Source organism: Phyllobates terribilis, unplaced genomic scaffold, assembly GCF_046119375.1.
Source record: "Phyllobates terribilis strain yellow unplaced genomic scaffold, ASM4611937v1 Scaffold_235__1_contigs__length_3068650, whole genome shotgun sequence".
In the NCBI taxonomy this organism is placed as follows: domain Eukaryota; kingdom Metazoa; phylum Chordata; class Amphibia; order Anura; family Dendrobatidae; genus Phyllobates; species Phyllobates terribilis.
In genome coordinates this window covers 2,486,978-2,495,462 of record NW_027362995.1, presented here as the reverse complement: position 1 = coordinate 2,495,462, position 8,485 = coordinate 2,486,978, and the positions used below count along the sequence as shown (strand labels likewise).

General features: G+C 40.8%; 1 pseudogene; it reads right to left on the bottom strand.

Moving 5' to 3' along the window:
- Positions 1-202: 202 nt before the first annotated feature.
- The window catches only part of LOC141215266 (uncharacterized), a 30,761-nt pseudogene continuing 22,478 nt past the window's right edge, over positions 203-8,485 (bottom strand).

Genomic DNA, 8,485 nt, shown 5'->3' with positions numbered 1-8,485 from the left:
CTCAAAACATATAAGGATCTTGGCTGTAACATGTCCTTAATGATTAATTTCTTACATTCTAGACCTTTCTTACACCAAACTGTGGAGTAGTGAGAGACAAGGATGGTGAGAGATGTAACCAAGATATTGCAGCTATGGAGAAGAGATATCAAGGAAAAAGGAAATCCATCAATGCTTGCAGATTACATAATTTTAATAGATGATCCAATACAGGAGTACAAGAAACAAGCAAAAAACAGTTGTCACTGAATGAGGACTAATTTTGTAGTGCAATTTCTGTAACTGTTCAAAATTCGCAATAAGGTTTAGACAGGTTTTAGTTATTTGAATTTTTCTAAGTTTTCTCTAAATAAATATCAGAAAAGTGGCATAACAAAATATTCTGCATCTCTATATTTACAAGAATAATAATGTTTCAAAGTACTGAAACTTTTATCATTAATTATATGTAGAAGTAAAAGGAAAACTCAATTGTTCAATTTGAATTCAGGAGGTCAAACTCATTAAAGAAATGGCTCAGTTCATAGCGGAACCTGACAACTTTTAAAAATATGTAAAACAGTGTTACATAATCTGAAAGGTCATTGAGCTAGGTTCTTCAGCTGCTCAGTCAGGACGTGCAGCCTCTGTACAGGTCCTGGTACCTTCCTCTCCAATGCACCAGTCAGATAAGTGTGGGGCTGGAGGAGAGAGCAGTTCTCTCACTGATCAGGAAGGACACCGTCTCATTGTTCTCGGTCACAGGAAGCTACCTCCAGTCTATAGGACGCACTCATTTATTAGCAAGATTTTTTCTGGCTAAAAGTGTGTCTTTTCAAGTAAAACATTTTCCACATTAAGGATATAAAAAAGGCTTCTCCCCTCTGTGACTTCTCTGATGTCCATCAAGATGCGCTTTCCAGTTAAAACATTTCCCACATTCTGAACAGGAAAAAGGCTTTTCCCCTGTGTGAGTTCTCTGGTGACTAAGAAGATTTGATTTCTGGTTAAAACATTTCTCACATTCTGTACATGAAAAAGCCTTTTCTCCTGAGTGAATTATCTGATGTCTAGCAAGAGCCGATTTGTTGTTAAAACATTTCCCATATTCTGAACATGAAAAAGGCATCTTCCCGGTGTGAGTTCTGTGATGTGTAACAAAATGCGCTTTCCAGAAAAATCATTTCCCACATTCTGAACATGAAAAAGCCTTCTCCCCTGTGTAAATTCTCTGATGTGTAACAAGATCTGATTTCGGGTTAAAACATTTCCCACATTCTGAACATGAAAAAGGCTTCTCTCCTGTGTGAGTTCTCTGGTGCTTAACAAGATTTGATTTCACTGTAAAACATTTCCCACATTCTGAACATGAAAAAGCCTTCTCCCCTGTGTAAATTCTCTGATGTGTAACAAGATCTGATTTCTGGTTAAAACATTTCCCACATTCTGAGCATGAAAAAGGCTTCTCTCCTGTGTGAGTTCTCTGGTGCTTAACAAGATTTGATTTCACTGTAAAATATTTCCTACATTCTGAACAGGAAAAAGGCTTCTCCCCTGTGTGAGTTCTCTGATGTGTAACAAGATCTGATTTCTGGTTAAAACATTTCCCACATTCAGAACATGAAAAAGCCTTCTACCCTGTGTGAGTTTTCTGATGTCTATCAAGATGCGCTTTCTGGAAAAAACATTTCCCACATTCTGAACAGGAAAAAGCCTTCTCCCCAGTGTGAATTCTCTGATGTCTATCAAGATGCGCTTTCTGGAAAAAACATTTCCCACATTCTGAACATGAAAAAGGCTTCTCCCCTGTGTGAGTTCTCTGATGTGTAACAAGTTCTGATTTCTGGTTAAAACATTTCCCACATTCTGAACAGGAAAAAGGCTTCTCCCCTGTGTGAGTTCTCTGATGTGTAACAAGATCTGATTTCTGGTTAAAACATTTCCCACATTCTGAACATGAAAAAGCCTTCTCCCCTGTGTGAGTTCTCTGATGTCTATCAAGATTCGCTTTCTGGAAAAAACATTTCCCACATTCTGAACAGGAAAAAGCCTTCTCCCCTGTGTGAATTCTCTGATGTCTATCAAGATGTGCTTTCCGGAAAAAACATTTCCCACATTCTGAACATGAAAAAGGCTTCTCCCCTGTGTGATTTCTCTGATGTGTAACAAGATCTGATTTCTGGTTAAAACATTTCCCACATTCTGAACATGAAAATGGCTTCTCCCCTGTGTGAATTCTCTGATGTTTGATAAGACTTGATTTCTCTGTAAAATATTTCCCACATTCTGAACATGAAAAAGGCTTCTCCCCTGTGTGAATTCTCTGATGTTTGATAAGGCTTGATTTCTCTGTAAAATATTTCCCACATTCTGAACATGAAAAAGGCTTCTCTCCTGTGTGAGTTCTCTGGTGAGTAACAAAATTTGGTTTCAGTGTAAAACATTTCCCACATTCTGAACATGAAAAAGGCTTCTCTCCTGTGTGAGTTCTTTGGTGACTAAGAAGACTCGCTTTCTTGTTAAAACATTTCATACACTTGAAACAAGAAAATCTATTCTTTGCTGTGTGAATTTTTTGATGTTTAAGAAAAAACTTTTTGAGGGGAAAACTATTTCCATATTCAGACCGTGCAAATCGCTTCTTAGCTTTGGGAGCAGTTAGTTTTTTAATGCTTATTTTGTGACTTTGATTTTCCTTAGTAGTTGGTAATGAATCAGAAGATAGGACCTGTTTCAAAGGATCAGATGACACATCTTTGCTGTAAAGGGATGATGGTATATTTGGAGTAATAGCATTCACTTCAATTTTATCCTGTGAGATCTCAAGCTCATCTGTTTTGAAAATTGAAGATGTCAGCTGTCCCACTGATCTCCTAGTACAGTCATCTGCTAAGTAAAAAAAAATATATTTGAATAAAATATTCTTGAAATTTATATTTTTGAACATTTCTACTTAAACTGTTGGTACAAATGGCAAGTTATGTAAAAATATTAAATTATTCACCAAGACAATGACAGTTGACAGTCTAATAGAAAACCTCATAGCATGAACCATTAGAGTTTGGTGTTCAACTGTTTGTTCATTCTGCCTCCCAAATATGAAATATGCGAAAATGATACCAATAAAAATTTCTACTCATATCACAAAAAAACAAGCCTCCACTCAGGTCCATCGTCTGTCAATGGAAAAACAGAGGTTTCCACATCATTAGTGGCTCAAAAACTCTTGAAAAGCAACATGGCTTCCATAAACCAATCCAGAAATATCCACTCTTCTAAAGTGAAATATACTCCCTACTTAACTCAAATGGAAAGCACCACACCCTACTAAAGCTCATGCATAATGCCGGAAGCTGCCCGATATAGCCTTGTTCTCCACTGGTTAAGTCCTCTGTGTTCAGCTATCGTGTTGTGTATTTTCTTCTTAGTTTCTTCTTGTGATCCCAGCCAGTTTACTGACTACTATTGTGTCTTCTGATTTTGTATTTTCTCTGCCCTCCTGGCTCTGATCCGGCTACCTGACTATTCTTCTTGTCATCTCACACCACAGAACAGCAGGCAACACTAAGTCCAATCCTAGGGGTCTTTGTGTACGTACAGATCCATGTAGAGGGGTTAAAGGGTGATGGGCAAAACTTTGACTATAAACAATAACACATCTAATGAAAAGATCAAAAAACAAAAGAGAGAGAGAGTAACTAGTGGTGAAACCTCTCTGGGCTAATTAGAGTATGCTTCTTGGTAGCTCCTGGCAATTTAAACTATAGTAAGGGCCAATATTTTCTGTCAAATAAGTCTCAAAAAGAAATATACATTTAATAAGAACATTTTATAATAGTGCAGAGCTGAGGTGTCTTAAATTTAGAACTCGGGCATTTGGAAGAGACAATGGAGACCTTTTTTGAAAGACTACCAGGGAATTACAGAGTTAAGTGAGGCAGGCCGATCCCACCACAATCAAACTATCATACAGAATTAACCTGTAAAAAAAAAAAGACAATAGAAAAACACGTTATATCCTCAACAAGAATGTATGTTTGGGGAGGGGGGGGAAGGGGAGAACTCCAACACTAAACCAGAGTTGCACTTATTTATGGTAGACCGTTGGAGCTACTATGAGTCCTGACCAGAAGAGTAGAGAAAGTATTAGTGCCCCCATTTCAGGATAAATTGTATCTAAATTCTTTACGATCGATAATATAATTTATGACATGGAGTGAATCCATGAAACCAGGGCTTGAGTCATGCCAACATATCTCCTGCAGGCGTGAATAAATGTATATTACAGCCATCAGCCACTCACAGCTTAGAGATATATCATGGCACAGGTGTAATGTTTTTTGTATACTTTATCTATTTGAAGTTATTTGGTTTAAAAAGAAATTGAAAAGTCAGGGTAAAGGGAAACTCCGTTGTTATTATACAGATATTCACACTAGGCCCTCACTGCACGTTTAATGTTGCCGATCATAAAAGCGAGGTTTGGTCATAAAGACTGGACCTGGTCTTGTAGGGACCATATGAGCACATTCAGTAGCACAGAAGGGAGAGAAGGTAGATTCATCCAATAAGATATCAGGGATCTAGGAAGCCAACAGCATCATTACCCTCCGCTTTCTCTTACAGATCCATCATAATATTTTTCTTCAAGTGATTTTCTAACTTGTCAGCACTTTCTACATGTGCTGTCATTTGGATTGGTAGTTTACAGATCTGGACAGGTAAGAGTCAGGATCTTCTAATTTCAGTTGGTAGTTGGATCTTCCAGGTTGTAAGTTCTATAGAAAAGGAGTTTCAATGTCCAAAGTCATTTGAGGAGTTTCAATGTCCAAAGTCATTTGAACAGTTTTTGGTGGAGGACAATGTTTTGGTCTAGATGCAAAATGGTGATCACACGATCGTGATACAGCTGGACTACTTGACTGGTAAACCAGCCACAGCCTGTGACTGAGAAGAATCTGTGACTTCTCTGCATTTAGTGGTTACTACTCACCTGGACGGTTATCTTTAGGAATCTCCTCTTTACACCGCTCATCACCCCTCACATATGTCTCTGTAGTATTAATATGGGTCAGATCTTCACCCTGAAAGAAATATTGTACAAGTCACAGACAAATGGAGAAGTCACATCTATGATCAGTAGTGATGAGCGAGTACCGTAATATTCGTAATCGCTATACTCGTAAAGAGTACTTTGTAATATTCGCGTATTCGTTCCGAATAGCGAGTACAATGTAAGTCAATGGGAAATGCGAGTTACTTTCTGCTGGACCCTAAAAAGAGGTCTGGGGGCCTGAGGAAAAGGCTCAAATGGATGGGAAAGTGATGAAACAGAATGGGAAGAGCCTGGAGAATGAGCCTGCATGCATTTCTGACTCACATATGGTTTCTGGGAATAAGTTTGTCGCAGTATTATGCCACTTTTACAGACACACAAGAACAACTACCAAACCTAACCTAAATTGCATTTATCAGGCCAAAAAGGTTAAGAAACAGTTTTTCCTGCACAATCACTTGTATATAAGGCTAAATAAACCAGAGAAACCAAACAATATCCATTTTAGCCTTTGTTCACACATACTGCTGTGGCTTTTTTTTGTCACTTTTTACAATTGGGAAGGCCTTGACTTATTCATTTTGAAGGTCCCTCTGTCATACATCATTTTTCAGTTCGCTATTCCCCAGCACTTTACAAGCACATCTAGAACGTACTAGTAGGTATGTTGATCCTTTGAGAGGCCTCAGGTGGCTCTGTAACATGCGTTTTGGAGGGACAGCTGTTCCTTAGACATTTGGGCGGTCCCTCCATCATTGACACTCAGATAGTGGAATACATATTCAATAGCAGTTTACAATGTGGCCATTGCAGCGTTGGGCTTGACCCTCCTCCTTCACCACCATGTGATACTGCGACCCTAAATTCAAATGTTCAGAGGTCTTGCAGTAGGCAAGGAAAGCTGAGTTTTGTGAGAGCCCTCGTGTGGCCCTGTAACATACATTTTGAAGTGCCCTCCTCTAGAGATTTTGGAGGTCCCTCGTGTACATCTGAGAGTGCCCTCACTTACTCATATTGTAGGGCCCTCACTGTATTATTTAACTCATTTAGGGGCAGAGACTACAGAGAAAAAAGCCAAGAGACATGGAGTACTAGAAGGTAGCAGTGAGTACGACCTCCAATCCTCAGGTATGGCTGAACTCAGTGAACCGGAAAAACAAAGCTGCACAGGTATGGCTGAACTCAGTGAACCGGAAAAATAAAGCTGCACTAGTCAACTGGATGACGAGCTCAAATATATCACTTGTGCAAGTCAATGGACAAAGGATTTATGGTGCTCCCCTCCAGGATGGGTTGGTGAAGCTTCTCCAAATGGCTCCGAGATTTTGATTGTCAATATTCCCCAGATTATATAGGAAGAGAAGACTTCTTGATATTGTACTACTTGGTCCAGTGCAGAATGTGCATCGTACTTCCAAAAATTACTCCTGGGGGCTGTGTCATAAGTGCAGGGAGATTCCTTGACAAGGGCCTCCCGTGTCAAACATTATCTACGATGGAGTACTGTAGTAGTTGTGGCCCTCAATTCAAATTTTCAGAGGGCCATCAGTCGGTCATCAACAGTCAGTGTAAATTTCTATTGAATATGTATCCCCTATCTCTGTCAAAATGTGGCACAACCTGTGACAAGGGCCTCCAACGATAAATATTAGTTTGGTAGGACCACTGTACATTACAGATTTGTCCACTGCACAATGTGCATAGGGTTTGTAAAAATTAGCCCAATGGGCTGAGTCATGGTTGACACAGGAAGCCACCATCCCAAGGGTCTCCAATCACAAATAGTAGTTACGCTGGAGTAGGAATACTGTCCTGGTTTGTCCACTGTACAATGTGCATAGGGTTTGAAAAGATTAGCCATATGGGCTGAGTCATGGTTGACACAGGAAGGAATCTTGTTTTAATGGAAGGGGGTGACTTTAACAGCAGTAGCATGAATCTGCATTTTTGGTGAATTTAGGTTGGCTTGCTTTCATCTAGAGGGATTGCGAACTGTGGATATATCCAGTCCTTGTTGAATTTAATCAGAGTAAGTCTCTCTGTATTTTCCGTGGAGAGGCGTGTGCGCCTATCAGTGATGATTGCCCCAGCGCAAATGAAAACACGCTCTGACACCAGACTAGCAGCCAGGCAGGCCAGCACCTCCAAGGCATATAAAGAGAGGTCGGGCCAAGTGTTCAGCTTAGACACCCAATAATTAAAGGGAACTGAAGTGTCAGAAAGGACACACGTATGGTCACTTAAAGTAACCCTTGACCATGTTCTGCAACTTATCCCTCCTGGGCATTTTTAAAGGCACAGATAGCCCTTGCTGTTTTGCTGGTTTATTGAAAATTGCCCAATTTGGGCACATTTTCCCCCCACCTCCGTTGGAGCTGGTGTTCGTGTCTCTCCCCATTATCCCTTGGTGTTGAAAAGAGCTGGTACCTCTGCCACCAGCATTATCTGAGGGTGATGTTTTCAGCAACTGATCTACAACGGCCCTCTTAAACGATTCCATTGTACAACCCATGGCAAAAATTATGGAACCACTGGGCTCAGAGGATGTTCATTCAGTTGTTTAATGTTGTTGAAAAAAAGCAGATCACAGACATGGCACAAAACTAAAGTCATTTCAAATGGCAACTTTAGGGCTTTAAGAAATACTAAAGGAAATCAAGATGAAAAATGTGGTACCCAGTAAGAGTAATTTTTTTCAGACCAAGCAGAGGGAATCACTCAATTCTGAGGAAGAAAAAATGGAATCACCCTGTAAATTTTCATTTCCAAAACTAACACCTGCATCAAATTAGATCTGCTCGTTAGTCTGGATCTAAAAAGGTGTGATCACACCTTGGAGAGCTGTTGCACCAAGTCAAGTCAAGGGAAACAAATAGGTGGATTGGACAACCTTTCAGAGTAGGATCTGGTGTCCGACATGGCTGTCCTCTTAGCCCTTTGCTTTATGCCTCTGCAATTGATCCCTTCCTCAGAAGGATCGATTGTGGATCGTTGGCAGGGGTGCGGATGGGCAGGGTGGCGCCGGAGGCTATCCTGAGGGTAGTGGCCTGCCTACGTGGATGATGTCACCGTCTTTATTTATTCGCAAGAGGAGGCAATGGTGGTGATGTCAGAAGAGGAGCGCTACTCGGAGGCATCGGGGTCCAAGGTCAATCAGGATAAGTGTGAAAGTCTCTGGCTGGGAGGCGGAGATCCCGGGTTTGATCTTCCAGACACCCTCCCCGAACCCCAAGAACACGCCAAAGTCCTGGGCACTGAATTCGGCCAGGGTGATTACCCCATGAAAAACTGGGAAGGCAGAATCAAAGGTGTCGCCCAAAGAGTGGACCAATGGAAGGGTTGGTCTTTGAGTCTGAGGGAAAGGGTTGGCCTGTGCAAAGCTTTCCTGCTCCCCTTGCTAATCTACCTGGGCAGCGTCTGTGTCTTGCCAAAGCCTCTCTGGACACGGGT